Source organism: Musca autumnalis, unplaced genomic scaffold (assembly GCF_047663935.1).
Source record: "Musca autumnalis isolate F117 unplaced genomic scaffold, ASM4766393v1 scaffold_1, whole genome shotgun sequence".
In the NCBI taxonomy this organism is placed as follows: Eukaryota; Metazoa; Arthropoda; class Insecta; order Diptera; family Muscidae; genus Musca; species Musca autumnalis.
In genome coordinates, this window is record NW_027411644.1 from 317840024 (window position 1) to 317856890 (window position 16867).

At 37.2% G+C, this 16867-nt stretch overlaps 1 protein-coding gene across 20 annotated transcripts in view; it reads left to right on the plus strand.

Annotated features, from left to right (window-relative positions):
* The window catches only part of LOC141389991 (sodium/iodide cotransporter), a 459732-nt gene that overhangs the window by 66730 nt on the left and 376135 nt on the right, over positions 1–16867 (plus strand). The window contains exon 1 of one of the 20 annotated variants that reach the window (XM_073962378.1): positions 14083–14129. The exons of the other annotated variants lie outside the window; for them this stretch is intronic. The gene's annotated coding sequence lies outside the window, so the exon portion shown is untranslated. Of the gene's footprint in view, positions 1–14082; positions 14130–16867 lie in introns of those variants that run through there. 20 annotated transcript variants of the gene reach the window in all.

The window sequence follows — 16867 nt, forward strand, 5'->3', positions numbered from 1 at the left end:
TATCCGAGGGTTCTGTACTCAACGCTCGCCGTAGGCCGGGTACTTGTTGTCATAAAAACAAAGAACGGTTGGTGGTACACATGTAAGCACATATAGGCGTTTAAACAACCCTTAATGTTCGTTCCCGTCGCCTAGTGTGTAGTGTTTTCGGCTACAAATCAAAAGTTCGCATGATCAAATCCCGTAGAGAGCAAAATAAAATAAAAATATGAAATGTGTAGAAATTAAAACAAATTTTCACCTCAACAGTTCTAAAAGCACAAATCATACATACGGTTTTTAGCATATGTTTCTACCTTCAGTGGCCATAAAATAACTAGTTATTCTAGTGGTCGCAGAAGAACTAGTTATTCAGTGCGATTTGGGATAGTAGGTAGTATGAGTAGTACCAATAAATACTTTAAAAACCCATTATTTAGTAAGGATTTTTTTTGTTGAGATACTACTAAATTCAGTGTCAAATACATGTCATTTGCCATGGGAGAAGTGATTTAGGTTAATTAGCCATCATTATCTTTTGTGTACTTACCAAGATTGTTATAAAGGTTTTTCAATTTTCAAAGACATATCTAAAAAACAAAGCTCATGAACTGTTGCAACTGCGTTGAATTTCCTTTCATGTTTTTTTTATTGCTGTCATTGAAACCTCGAAAAGGTTATACAGATATAGAGGAATACATACATTCATATAATCACTTGCCTGCCACTTGCCCCCACCGTAATAGTTGCAATTTTATTTTTAGCTTTATTACTGTTGTTGCTGCTGCTGCTAGTTGTTATGTTTTAGTATTTTTATTTTTTCTCAACTCATATCTGTTGGCCTGCTGTATCTCTTGGGTGCATCTTGTGGTGCTCATCATCAAAAGTATGCACAAGCCAAGCAAGTAAGCCAAATAATAAAAAAAACTTACTTTGTAGTAGTTTTGTAGATGCCACAGTATAAAAATATAAAAAAGAAGGAGAAGAAAAAAGGTGGCATAGTGTGTAAACAGCTCATTGGGTTTTGTGTATATATGTATGTATTTATATTTTTTGTGATCTGCTGCTTTAATGTTCACTGCTGTTACTCTGGTATCTGGTTGGTTGTTCTTCTTTTACAACGACGTACGTAGTTGTAGTCTATATTATTAGTTTTGTCCTTGGGAATCGTGTTTAGTTTAGTTTCGATTCATTTAGTTTTGTGTGCCTTGTTGTTGTTGTAGTTTTCCCTCTTTATTGTGCGCGCCATTGCTTCTTCCTTCAGGCATACCATAAATGTGTAAACTTTGTAAGTATCGTCATATCTTTGGTGGATAGTTTCCTCCCGCCTGAGTTTTTTTTTCTTGAAACAGATTTAGAACTAAACAAAGAAGTTATGTTGATTAAAGCAGTACAAGAATGGCAAACAATGCTCATTAAAATATATTCTTATCAATGGAAAGACAAGGTTGTTTAACGTTTTTAATTTTGCCAAATAAGATTTTAAGAGAGATGTGAACTGCGAAATCAGTAGAAATTAAAACACAAAATGAGGAAATATATTTTGAAATAATATTTTGCAATGCTATTTTCAACGGTGAGTCTGAATGGGAATTGAAATTTGGTTTGCTAATTTATTGGCACAATTATGTGGAGATTTTTTTGAGCACTGGGAACCCTAATTACCTAATTTTCGCTAATGCGGTTAGGTAAAATCGGGCGGTACAGTTATATGGGGGCTATACCACAACGTGAGCCAATGTTCACAATATCTGATAGAGAAGTTTTTAACCACTGGTAACCATATATGCCAAAGGACATCCAACCTTGACCGAAAATGTAGAAAAAATCTAAAAAAAACCTGATATCGGTGCTAACGTTTTATAGGACCGTACCAAAACGTTGACCTATGTTTTTTGACCCTTGGAAAATTCAAATGTCACCAAACGGGTAGTTGGTCAACAAATTTAGCTAAAATACTGAAAATACCCAAAATCGGATGTAGTGGGTGATATATAAAGAAACTTGTACCTATGTCAAGAATTTTTGGTGGCGAAAGCTTCGTGACTGCAAAGAACCTCAAATGCCAAATTCAGTCGGAAAATTTAACTAAAATCCTCAGAATACCACATATCGGGAGCTACCGTTATACATAAACATGGATCTATGCTTTCCATATTCTGTGGATAAGTTTCTGACTGAAGCGATTATCAAATATCAAATTACAAGTGCTTCAGTCAAAAAATGTAGGCAAAGCCGCAAAATATCGAAAATGGAGGGACCACTATACCAACCATATGAACTTTAAATGGCAAATTACAACTACTTTGGTAATAAATTGTAGCTAAAAAACTCAAAATTCCGAAAATTCGGAGGTATTATTTTATGGGAGCAAATTATATCTAGTTCGGTTAAAAATAAAATAAAAATAAAAAAAAAAAAAAATAAATAAAATTAAAAATAGCTTAAATTCTAAAACCAAAACATGGGCCGATATAACTCATCTTCTAACTTGACCTGCCTATGGCAAAGAGATACTTGGATGCAAGCATATAGAGTTGTAGCTCAATTTTTGCGGACGCTAGAGTGATTACAACAGACGGACATTGTTAGATCGACTCAGAATTTTAAATTGATATATTCTTGATATGGCGATTTCTGAGTGAAATCGGACCCTTTCTCAAAATCGGTTTTTGATTACCTTTATTTCTTTGTTGTGTTTATGCTGCTCCTCAGCGAAGCATTTCAGTATAATTTCAGATACCCTAGCATTTATACTAACGAGGGTTTATACACTTTCATACGGCCAAAATGTGCCTCAGCGAAATAATGGTTTTAGACACCAAGTATGTTTAGACGAAATCCGTTTCAAACAAATTGGAGTTGATTTAGCCATATACGTCCGCCTGTCTGTCTGGATGGAGCGCTCGAACTGATCAACCTATTTGGTCCAAAATTGTGTCTTCGTTATATTTGTCCAAACTTCAGTTTCATTTCAAAGGTCCACAACTTCCGGTACTTCCCCCATGTTTAAAAAAATGTCACTAAAATAGTATGCACGATATCTCTTTATCGAGACAACCAATTTGGACCAAACATAGGATCTCCTAATATTTTCCAAATTTAGTTTAACTTCTACTCCTTCTCCTTAGGGTGTATAAGTGCAGGGTCTGTTGAAGACCCTTTGGAATGTATACTGATGCTGTTCGTTGTGGTCCTGTTTACAGCGATATTATGTCTTCCCGTGGACAAGTCCACGCTTCTTGGCATAATGGTCCAAAAATTATTCGATGACTCACTGAAATGACTAGTGTATATCTATCGAAAAGATATGACTCCCAAAATAGGATCCACTTCCATAATGGACTATGTCCGTCCATTCCTTTAAGTACCTCCTCCACAGCACTTTTGAACTTTAATCCTTATTCACATTTTTGTTGGCAAGTTCAAATATCCGAAAAGGGCCACACAATTTTGAAAATACATCCCTTCAATTCACATAGGCTGAGGGTATATCTTGTTCTATATTAAGATGGTAGAATTTTTGTATAAATACCTTTTGTAACTGTATGTAGTATCCAATTAAAATTGATCGGTCATAGCTTCATTTTCAACCGATTTTCCTTAAAATTCATATTTGAGAGTGCAGAAAACAAGTCTGTAATTTTTTTTTTCAAAATATGTCCAACTTTTGTCATAGCCCCCATATAGCCGTCCGATTTTAGATATATTGAGGGTTTTAGAGACATTTTATAAGAGATTCGGCTGAAATTTGATACTTAGACTTTTTGGAAGATAAGAATCCTTGGTATCAAAAATTGTTAACATATGTATGTCAATGTCAGAACCCTAATGCTCACCCGCCTTACACGCTGAATGCTCGGGTTCGATTCCAAAGCCGGTCAACATCAAATTTTCAACGGTGTCAGAATACCCCTCTGCTTAATGTGGATGGCATTTCCTGAGTATTTCAGCCATGTAAACCTTCTCTACAAGTGATGGCTTAAAACGCGATGTTCGGGTCCCATATCCTAATATGAATCAGGGAGCACTCGTTGGCATGAGAGAAGTCCCCCTTGTCCTTTCTGGGATGTTTGTGGAAAACAGCTGGATGAAAGAATAGTCCAATCCTGTTACTGAAGCACGCTAGGAAAGGTAAATCGAAAATACCAATCTCAATTTTGTCATAGAAATTTGAGGCGTTACTCCTCCTAGCATTAGAAAGTGCTATCAAGTTGTGGATCATCAACACGACTTCCGGAAGCAGCATAGTACAACAACATCGCCATTTCCCCACATATTAGCCGAGGTATCAACCAGAATAGGCCGTAGCACAGAATAGTGACGGTAGTATTGGACCTTACTAAAGCATCTGGTACGGTCAGTCATACTTAGCTTTTCGAGAATGTCGAAAATAGTACGCTCTTACCTTGTAGAGTGAACAGGGAGTTCCTCAATGATAGGTGATATGTCCGGTTTATCCTCTCCCTTTCTGTAAGTTCAAAGCCGATTGTATGGAAAAAATTATATTTTTGAGTTCTTACACACTAGGAATATGAAAATATCCGCCACTAAGAAAACGGCCGCGATATTCATACTATTGATTACGGAAATGAAGTCCCCAGTAAATGTGCAGGTTGATGGGTCAATAATTCCTACCACTAATTACCCCAAAGTCCTACGGATAACAGTCAATAGCTTATACACACACATGCCACAGCTATCTGCGATAAGATGATAAGTAGAAACAAGGACCTCAAGTCCCTAGCCTACAACGCGATAGGTCGGTATGTGGTAAAAACGTGCAAACTTAGTAGAATACATGCCTAAGAACCGCAACAGGGTGTCGCCACATGTATTCGATGGACTCCTTATATGAGGAGAATAAAATCTTGTCGCTGCACCTGTTCACTACCCTGTCAACCCAATTTCCGCAATTTTTGGTGGAAAATTTGTTTGATCACCAGCTATTATAAATGTCAAATTACATCTCAGCAAAAATTCGGATCCGTTAGTCATTATGTAACCCATTAATAAGTAATGTAAACAAAAATAATTATTTATGCTACTGCTTACTTAGTTATGAGTACAGTGGCACAGACTGTGTGTATTCAACGCTCACCGCCGGCCGGGTACTTATTATTAAACAAAACAAAGAACAGTTGGTGGTGCACATGCAAGCACATATAACCGTTTAAGCAACCCTTAATGTTCGTACACGCGGCCTAGTGTGTAGTGTGTTCGGCTACAAATCAGAAGTTCGCAAGATCAAATCCAGCAGAGCGCGGAATAAAATATAATAAAACAAGTAAAAAAGTATCTGTCGGCTTTGTCGACAGATATATACCCTCAGCCTGTATATATTAAAACAATTTTTTCTCAAATAACGTATTTATTTAGGGGTTTTTATAAATTTTGGGAATTTGAACCGATAAAAATGTTCATTAGGATTAGGGATCAAAGGTTTTAGCGGAGGAGATACTAAAAGGAATGGATCTACATTAAGCATTATGGAAGTGGATCTTCAGCCACTACATATGGTGCCATATGGGGTTTTTACACACTTCGGGATGTTTACTCAAGAAGTATGGACTTGCCCCTGAAAAAACGTTTACCATCGTAATTGAGGCAGCGAATGCAAGTTGCTTTAACAAAAATCAAAGTGATTCGATAGCAGCAGAAGATATCCGAAATTTTGTGTGGGAGGTACCGGATGGATTGGACAAATATAGTCCATATTTGAACCTGATCTATATCTAGTAGATATATTAGGATGTGTAAAGTATGGACCAATTCGTCCACTCCCTTTAAGAGTTACCGTATGAAAAAATTTTCCGAACATTTTTTAACTTTTGTGGGGGAGGTACATGAAGGAGTGAACCGATATGGCTTATCTTCAAACTTAGACTATGTTTGGAAAAAATATTACTAAGGCCAAATTTTGGACCGAATCGGCAGATCCGTTCTAGAGTTATCTTGCGCTCCAACCACCTCACACGGTGTAATAGGGTTTTTTTACAACTTTCAGGCTATTTTCTCAGGAAGTATGGACTTGCCCCTAATGAAACTTGTACCGTCGTATGGAGGGCAGTGAATACAAGTTGCTAAAACAAAAATCACAGTGATTCGAGAGATGGCCATAAACTGAAATTTTCCGAAATTTTGTGTGGGAGGTACTCGACGGAGTGGGCCGATTGAGACCATATTGGAACCTCATCTTCCTCTTGTAGAATGTTTACGATATACAAAGTATGGACCAAATCGGTTACTCCCTTCAAGAGTTACCGTGCGGAAAAATTTTCCGAACATTTTTGAACTTTTGTGGGGGAGGTACCTGAAGGAGTGGACCGATATGGCCTATCTTCGAACTTGAATCAAATCTGGACAAAATATTTCGATACCCAAAATTTGAACCGAATCGATTGATCCGTTCGAGAGTTATCGTGCGCACCAGCCAGCCAGACAGACGGACGGACATTGCTAGATCGACTCAAAATTGTCTGAAACGGATATCGTACAAACATACTTGGGGTCTAAAACCATTATTTGGATGAGGCACATTTTTGGTCGTAGTGGAAATTTTGTTGGTTTTAATATTCATTTTCTCAATTTTGAAGTAAAATAACAGATTGATTTTATTTGGCTAATACAATCTCAGTTTAGATTCGTTCCCAAATAAAAGCAAAAAACAATTTAACCAGTTTTTCCAAATGTAATTTAAAATCTTATAATTTATCGTCAACAATATTAAAAACGTATGCGACAACAAATTGAGTCTTACTTAAATTTCCAAGTAGTGGGGAGGTACATTAAAACTAAATGGCATATCAAAGAACAATGTAAGCAATTTAGTTAACTTTCATATCACTATCCGACATCATGTAAAACTTCAACATCAAAGACTGCAAAAAACATGCCATTATGTATTCCAGCCAGCCAGTCAACCAGGCAACGAACATTCATGAGGAAGCTTGTCATTATCCTTTCAAGATGTTCCTCAACTATCTGCAGGGCTGATGTTGAAACGTGTAGTAAACTTCGGTATAATCAAAAGGGAGACTGGCCTCCAAAGAAAAAAAAAAACGAAAAAAGAACAACGCACTCCAAGTACAAGTGGATCTGTATCAGTGGGTGTTCGGGTATACACACTGCTCTCGGTATATGTCAACTATATGAGAATTTCCCATTAAAGTAAATGAGTTTTTTCTGCTGATGCCATTTCATGCTATAAATGCACTGCTGCATGTGCATTTATTCCACCAGCACCACTTCGTCAGTGGTAGGTAGCATATTTGGTATACGCAACGAGGATGCACATGGATAAAGTGCATCGTGTCACCTATGCTCAGTGGGGAGTGAATACAATGTAAGCATGTTACTGACATTGACACACCGGTGTCCATAAGCCACTGATCACGTTCTAAATACAAACACATAATGTTTGCTAGAGACTATTTTTTCTATCTGATTTGGGATAGTTTAAAGTTTTTGCTTGAGGCAAATGTTTTTACCTTGTTGTCTTTAAGAAGTTCTTATATGTATGTACGTATGTACATAATAGTTGTTTTAAGTTTATAAAATTCTCATAAACTTTTATGGGGTTAATGTTATTGTTTTAAAACGTTTAATGTGATAAGGTAACTACTTTCTGGATTTGTTAACCGTATAAGTAAGAAATTGAAAAAAAAGAGAAAAACATTTTGCTTAATTTGAAAAATAAATTTGTCAGGATATTAGAATCACAAGATAAGGATGAACAACATCGTATAAGGGTATGTCTCTGTAATTAAACCTGATATTATCCAATCTAGATGGGACAAAATTAGTTGGTCTCTTTCATGTCACATTTGTTTGAAAAATATGTTCCAATTAAAATGGCACATTCTTTACGTATTAAATTTAATTAGATGCCAGGTTAATATTCTGCGTATTTGGTTTTCGGATATATCTTATTTTATATTACTCGTTACTCGTAAATATTCAAAAATTATATTTTTCGAGCTACAAATACCTAGGAAAAGAAAAATATCCATAGTTCAAGATCGGAAGTTTTTACACATATGAATGTACAGTTAGTCAACTTTATTATTGCACAACCGAAATTATTACAAAATTAATCATTTGATCATTACCCAGCAAAATTTTATGGAAGTGGTTCCATGAGATGCCATGATTTCACTGGATCTTTTGCATTGGTTCAAATGAAGTCGTGAAAGATCCGATCTTTTCATCAGCATTTGAACCCATTCGAAGGAAGACGTGAAAGATCCGATCGTTTCATCAGCATTGAACCAATTCAAAGGAAGTCGTGATAGATCCGATCTTTTCCTTAGCATTTGAACCCAGATGAATTTTGTGTTTTTATTTCTACACATATATATATTCTTTTATTTATCTAAATATGTACGTTTAAAGCAATGTAAGATTTATTATGCTGCGAAGTCCCAATCATTGAGCTAAAAGTAGAGTCGGACTGCACTCTTTGGTATTAGTCGTGTTCCTTTACGTGCCTGAGGTTACCAGTTTTTACCCGCAAAGTGTTTCCTTACTTTTAAAAGCATACAATTTATATGAGAGCAGTTCACCACTTTTACCATTTTTGCAACAATTACCATTTTTAAAAGTAAAGGAACAGACCAATTATAAAAGTTTCCTTGCCTGCTCTAGAGAACCCTGCTCAACAAGTCGATTTGTAGATCCCTACAAAACAACAAACATTTCCAAAACGTTGTAAAATAAAATTCACGAAATAGTAATCTGCAGTTGGAGTCAATGTCGAAATCTGCACTGCACTGATGGGAAGTAAAATCCTTTTGTAAGATGAATCAAAACCTGTTGCGGAGGAAGTAAACTCTGTTGCGTGCAGCGGCGGTGTTTAGACTGCAACAGCTGGGACGGCCGGAAGTCAAGTTTCTCACTTAAATTTACAACCTGTCGCTTGCCAAACACATCGTTCCCGAAGTCTGGAAAATAGGCCAGCTACTGAAGCCCGAAAAGGATGTCAGCAAAGGTGAATCTTACAAACCGATTTCACTTTTGTCGCCCGTAGCAAGGACCCTTGTGGCTTTAGTTCTTCCAGCATCAGAAATAACTTTCCAGTTGCCGATCAATAGCATAGGATCCGTAAGCAGCACAACAACTGCGCTGAAGGCCATCTCCATCACCATATTAGCCGAGGACTCACTCAGAGAAAGCCGTGCGATAGAACAGTGATAGTGACACTTGATTTAGCAAAGTCCTTTGATATTGTCAAGCACCCTCGTTGTTTGATGTCATCGAGCAGACTACGCACCGTCCAAGTTTGAAACGTTGGATAATAAATTTTAAGTGTGGACGATAGTAGTACGTAGAATTTAGGATCAAGAAGTCCAAGGCCCGTAGAGTGAAGAAAACCTCTTCTGAATTCCAAACGCTGCAGACGGCATTGAGATCGTAACGTATGACGATTGTTCTATCTTGGCGTCAGGTGCCTTCCCTGACGACATTTGTGAAAGACCGAACTCCTTTTTGTCTGATCTTACCATTTTTTCCACGCGAGGAATATGCAAATACTGGCCAATAAATCTACGGCCACTCTGTTCACTACCTGGGCGGCAGAGTTGGGAACAATAGAGTTGAATGTTATGGTCGATGATAGCAGAATTCAGACCACAGACCCAGGCAGCCAGGGTGTAGAGTTGAATGTCATGGTCGATGATAGCAGAATTCAGACCACAGACCCAGGCAGCCAAGGTGTCTTCATAATCTAGAAAGAGAAGTCTAACGTTACATGAGAGAACCTCTAGATCAACAAGCCTTTCAACCAGGTTTAAGTAGCATTCACACGAATGCAGTCGCAGATGCAGTAAATAGTTATCGTGTGAATGCGGTCCTTGGAGAACATCCACCATCTATAGATGCTGAGAAGCGCCAGCGGTCAGGACAAACCAGAGTAGTTTTGGGTCAATACGCTCGGGATGGTGCAGCCGTCAAAATTCCTATAGGGCAAGTACTGATGACACCGTGGAAAACATCTGCCCAGCATACAGCACAGGCCCCCACGACACACTGCTCCTTTTCAATCCTGCTAAGAAACGTAAGTTTTCAGCTTTGTGGTTACAAACCATATAAATAGCGAAATAGCCACATTCTTACGACTGATAGACCCAGAGTCAGATTAAGCAGAAAAATGAGAATACAAACATATTAACTACTGTTATAGTACGTTTATATATGAACGGATTTAACAAACCCACTGGGTTTCAAATGTCATTTCCATTGCCTATACGTCAAATAAATCCTCATAGAGAAGGTTAACCCTGCAAAACGCTATAATATAAGCAGCATATTACAACAACGAGAACAAACTGCAATTATAGATGTAAACTTTATGATGATAAATAAATTATAGTTATTTCATTAATTCCTTTGAATTAAAAAATTAAAAAAAATGAAAATCATTTTTCAATACAGCATTTTCCATTTTCCGAACAAGACGTAAAAATTACATGTCAAAGGGTTGGTGAAAATGACATGCCAAAGATTAGTGAAAGTGCTATTCTTGGGAATTGGTTAAGATGCCATGCCAAAGAATTGTTGAAGATGCCATTCCATCGAGTTAGTAAAGATGACATGCTTAAGATCTGAAAATAAATTGCATCTTTTGGGGGTCACGCTCTTGTAAAAAGAATGAGTGAAGATGCTGAAAAAATGACACTCCATTTCACTTGCACCCATTCTTGAATAGCATCTTTGGCATCGAAAATTTTGCTGGGTATTTATACACATGTTTATTAATAAAATAAATCAAATAAAGTAGCTCTGCTGGTTTAAAAAATTTTTAAAAACATCTAAATAAACCTCCTCTGTCATTGTTTCCTCCAAAATCTTGATGTTGCCAACGTCACTGCTTGATATACAACCCCATACCATAACTGACAGTTTTCCAAACTTAACGGTATGTATTCAATTTTCTTTTCCATGTATGTAAGGGGTTTTCGCAATGCTTTTTATACCCTCCACCATAATATGGAGGGTATAGATAAATTTGTCATTCCGTTTGTAACACATCGAAATATTCATCGGAGACCCTATAAAGTATATATTTATGATCAGGGTAAAATTCTAAGTCGATATAACCATGTCCGTCTGTGCGTCCGTCTGTCTGTTAAATCAAGATACAGCTCGCAGTTTTTAAGATAGAGCTTTGTAATTTGGTATAGAAGTTTCCATTACTCCTAGGATGTGTGGTATTGCAAATGGGCTATATATCGGTCCACGTTTTGATATAGCCCCCATAGCACGTTACCACCCGATTTTCGGTATTTTGAAGGTTTTAGCTTCATTATCACGCCGAAATGGCTAAAATTCGGTATATAGTTATCGTTGGAGGTATACAACTTTTCCCCATAATTTTGTTGCTATTGGCCTACACCTTCATATAGTCCCCATAGAACGGTACCTCCCGATTTGCGGTTTTTTTGAAGGTTGTGGCCTCAATATTCCTTCAAAATGGCTGAAATGTGGTATTTAGTCTTCATTTGGGGTACAAAACTGTTCATATGAAATTTGTATAGGTCCACGCCTTCAAATAGCCCCCCATAGAACAGTATCTCCCAATTTCCAGTATTTTGAAGGTTGTGGCCCCAAATTCCTCCGAAATAGCTGAAATTTGGTATTTAGTCTTTGTTGGCGGTATAAAACGTTCCCCCAGAAATGTGTCGGTACAGTTCCTACGCCTTCATATAGCCCCCATAGAACGGGACCTCCTGATTTGCGGTTTTTTGAAGGTTGTGGCCTCAATATTCCTTCGAAATTGCTTAAATTTGGTATTTAGTCTTCGTTGGTGGTATTAAACTTTCCCCCAGAAATGTGTCGGTACAAGTCCACGCTCTAATATAGATGGCCCCCATAGAACGATACCTCCCGATTTTCGGTATTTTCAAGGTTATGGTCACAATAATCCATCCAAATGGCTGAAATTTGATATTTAGTCTTCTTTGGCAGTGCAGAACTTTTCACCTGAAATTTGTAGGTATATCTTTACGCCTTCATATTACTCCTATGGAACTGTACCTCCCGACTTTCGGCATTTTAAATGGTTGTGGCTTTCAATATTCCACCGAAATTGCTGAAATTTGGTATGTAGTCTCCGTTGGTAGTATAAAACTTTCCCCCCGAACGGTTTCTCCCGAATTTCGGTACTTTGAAATTTAGCCACATTGTTTTACCGAAATTGCTTGAATTTGGTATTTAGTCTTCTTCATAAACGAAAAGAAAATAATTGTTGAGTTTTACTTCAATACAACTCGTGGTGGAGGGTATAAAAAGTTCGACCGGGCCGAACTTAACGCCGTTCTTAAACAAACACAAACATTGTTCCACAACATCCCATACGGGACAAGGAAGACTTCTCTCACATCAATGAGTGCACCCCGATTCATATTTAGCTCAATGATATGGGACCTACTGTTTATCGCCGAGTCCGAACGACGTGTCTTAAGACACCACTTGTGGAGAAGTTTTTCAAGGCTGAAACACTCAGGAAATTTCGCCAACATTACTGAGGGGTATTTTTCCACCGTTGAAAAATGTTTGATGTTGCCTGGCCGGGGAATCGAACCCCAGACCTTCTGCGAGCAAGGCGGGCGTGCATACCATTGCACCAAGGTGGCACCCAACGCCGTTCTTACTTGTTTTTAAATAGCAATTTTCTGTTGCCTGTTTGGGGTATTCCGTCAATTTCTTTAATCATTCTCTTTAACCATCATTAATTGTTTGCAATAATTTAGTTGACTAAGTGTACATGTTCATATTTATGTCAAAATTGTTATTATAAGTATTTCCATGCAGAATGTTGACAGCATAGCCAGTTAATTCAATACCGCAGACCAATGGGTTGAGCAAATAAAAGAAAAGAACCAAAACAGCACGTTTCTTTTTTGTGTTGTGCTATCTATGAATTCGTTTTACTAGCATAACAAGTTGCTTCACAATCCTGGTTTTCTGGCTATTTTTGTGTACACTTTATATTAAATAACGTATATGCAAGTGTTTACTAGAGTGGTACCTTGAAATATAGCAAGTTTGCACATAGCATCTCGTTACCTTTCTTGTGCATTGGAAATAGGTCAGTCCCATTAAATGCTGTTCTGACCTCATATTGGTTATAATGGTAAAATATTAAATTATTAAAACATGAAAATAGGAACATACTAAAATATTAAAATTATAAAATATTAAATTTTTAAAATATTGAAATATTAAAATATTAATATATTGAAATATAAAAAAATAAAAAATTAAAGCATTAAAATATAAAAATATTTAAATGTTAAAATATTAAAATATTTAATTACTAGCAAAGTGACCGCTACTTCGTATGCGGAAAGGATATAAAAGACAAATACACAATATTTAACATGGAAATGGTGAACGCTGAAAATGTTGTTGTACTAATACCAATTTTAATTATAAATATATATTTTTATCATCAACAGCGACCCACATTTTTTGAGTTACATATTTTAATTAAGAGATTTCTGTCCTCAGAAGGTAAACCGTTCTTCTAAGAAATACACCCAAGACCAATGAACGTAAACAAACAAAACGATTCCCGTACCAATCACACAAGGCCACAAACTTTTCAGTTTCTCCTAATCCTTTCGTTATCGCAACCAAAACAAAACCACAATGTTTTCAATGCAAAAAGATGAAAACCAAAGCCTTTTAGTATTTTTCGTACCCTTCTAAGACGAATTTCCAAAAACCTGGCCTTATCTGACCTTTACACAAAAACAGCTATCCACAGTCAAAATTCCAACTTTCTAGTTCCACTCACTCACTTATCACTAAGCTCTTTTATATAATCAGATAAACAAAATTTCATCTCAAATAAAAAAACATCAATCTGTCTCTTATTGTGGCAATTCAAGATCAACCAACTCAACTTTGTAAACCTCCCTAATTTTTAACATTGTTTACCACATTTACTTGTGACCGTGTCTTGAAGACTTTTTAATCCGATTCGCACAAAAAGGCATCATCACGTGACTATTTATTTAATAATTTACGTGGCGTTTATCAACTTGGCATCTTGCCGTTTATATTTTTACACGTCTTTTCTTTTCGTTCATGGTAGATTCATGCAGTCATAGCCGCCGGACCAAATCGATACAATGCATCAATGAGAGGTGGGTATAATGAATGTGGTACAATGTGAATGGATATTTTTTTAAATTATTTAACTTCAATCCAACATTAATAGCCTACCCCTCGTCACAACTATTTGTCGTTAGTCTAAAAATAGTTTCTTATAAAAATAACCACAAATGCAACTGACATAGTAACGCTATTAATTTCTACATTTTATCGGACATAGATTTATATCCATTTTGTATTTCCTTAAGCCATTGCAGTAGTCCCCCTTCATATTTTACATGTTTACTTCACAACTGGTGTTGCGGTTGTGGTCCTGTTGGACATGTTCGTATACTACATTATTTGAATACAGAAAGAGAAAAACAAAACAATAATTCATATATTTTTTTCATTTTCGCTTTTTTCTGTTTATTCGCATTTTTAATTCCTCTTGAGATGTTTGTGTTTTGTTTTTTTTTATACCCTCAGCCTTTAGGCTAAAGAGGGTATTTACACTTTGATACGACCAAAAATGTGCCTCATCGAAATAATGGTTTTAGACCCCAAGTATGTTTGTACGATATCCGTTTCAGACAATTTTGAGTAGATCTAGCAATGTCCGTCCGTCTGTCTGTCTGTCTGTCTGTCTGTCTGGCAGGCTGGTGCGCACGATAACTCTCGAACGGATTAATCGATTCGGTTCAAATTTTGGGTATCGAAATATTTTGTCCAGATTCGATTTAAGTTCGAAGATGGGCCATATAGGTCCACTCCTTCAGGTACCTCCCCCACAAAAGTTCGAAAATGTTCGGAAAATTTGTGCGCACGATAACTCTCGAAGGGAATAACCGATTTGGTCCATACTTTGCACATCGTGTAATTTCTACCAAACTTAGATGAGGTTCCAATATGGACTCAATCGGTCTACTCCTTCGGGTACCTCCCACACAAAATTTCGGAAAAGTTCAGTTTAGGACCTGGTCTCGAATCGCTCTGATTTTTGTTTATGCAAGTTGTGTTCGCTGTCCTCTATACGACGCTGTAAGTTTCATTAGGGGCAAGTCCATACTTCCTGAGAAAATAGCCTGAAAGTCACAAAAACCCTATGACACCGTGTGTAGTGGTTGGAACGCAAGATAACTCTCGAACGGATCTGCCGATTAGGTCCAAAATTTGGCTTTCGTAATATTTTGTCCAAACTTAGTTCAAGTTCAAAGATGGTTTATATCGGTCCACTCCTTCCGGTACCTCACCCACAAAAGTTCGAAAATGTTCGGAAAATTTGTGCGTACGATAACTCTTGAAGGGAGCAACCGATTTAGTCCATACTTTGCACATTATGAAATTTCTACCAGAATTATATAAGGTTCCAATATGGACTCAATCGGTAAACTCCTTCGAGTACCTCCCACACAAAATTTCGGAAAAGTTCAGTTTAGGATCTGCTCTCGAATCGCCTTGGTTTTTGTTGTAACATCTTGTATTCACTGTCCCCTATACGAAGGTACAAGCTTCCTCAGGGGCAAGTCCTGAGAAAATAGCCTGAAAGGTACAAAAAAGCCCTATAACACCGTGTGTAGTGGTTGGAGCGCAAGATAACTCTCGACCGAATCTGCCGATTCAGTCCAAAATGTGACCTTCGTAATATTTTGTGCAAACTTAGTTTAAGTTTGAAAATAAGCCCTACCGGTCCACTCCTTCAGGTACCTCCCCCACAAAAGTTAAAAAATGTTCGGAAAAATTTTTCGCACTATAACTCTTGATGGGAGTGACCGATTTGATCCATACTTTACATATTCTCATAATATCTACCAGATATAGATCAGGTGCGAATATGGACTATATTTGTCCAATCCATCCCGTACCTCCCACACAAAATTTTGGATAAGTTCACTTTAAGACCTGCTATTGAATCACTTTGATTTTTGTTGAAGCAACTTACATTCGCTGCCTTAATTGCGATGGAAAAAGTTGTTTCAGGGGCAAGTCCATACTTCTTGAGAAAACAGCCCGAAGGGTGTAAAACCCCCTATGGCACCCCCATGATCTATGTCGGTCCATTCCTTTAAGTACCTTTTCCGCAAAATTTTTGAACTTTAATCCTAATCAACATTTTTGTCGGTTCATACAACCAAAATTTTGAAACCCCCTAAAAAGTGTTTCAATTTGCACAGGCTGAGGGTATATCTCTGTCGGCAAAGCCGACTGATACTTTTTTACTTGTTTTATTATTATTTTAACTACAGTGGAGCAGAGAATGCATTATGTGATGTCTGCTAGGTGACCCATGACAGAGTTTCTCAAATGGTAAAGGACTTACTTACTTAGCTGGCCAATTACAGAACATTTGTTCTATAAGCCGAACTAAGTAGAATTGTGTCAATCTAATTCAATTGAACTATCACTATCTAGTTCAATGGCCACCGTTTGTTTGTATGAACAAACTACGTATACGTAATTTCACACGTTAGTTTGTATGACGTTACTCATACGTTTTTGAACTAGGACAGTGAACTAGGTCGTTCAATTGCCCAACTCTAGAACTAAGAAAAGATTAGCAATTCTCTCTATTTGTTGCTTCGCTCTCTGGAATACCGCGCCTTTTCATCTCTTCTTCCACTTGCTTTCTCCATCGATTCTTTGGTCTGCCAGTTCTGCGTGTACCGCCATGTGCCCCGTATTTATACGCCTTTTAGCAGGTTTATCATCGCTCATTCTTATGATATGGCCTAGCCAACGCAATCGTTGTATCTCGATACGTTTAACCATACTGATGTCGTTGTATAGCAGA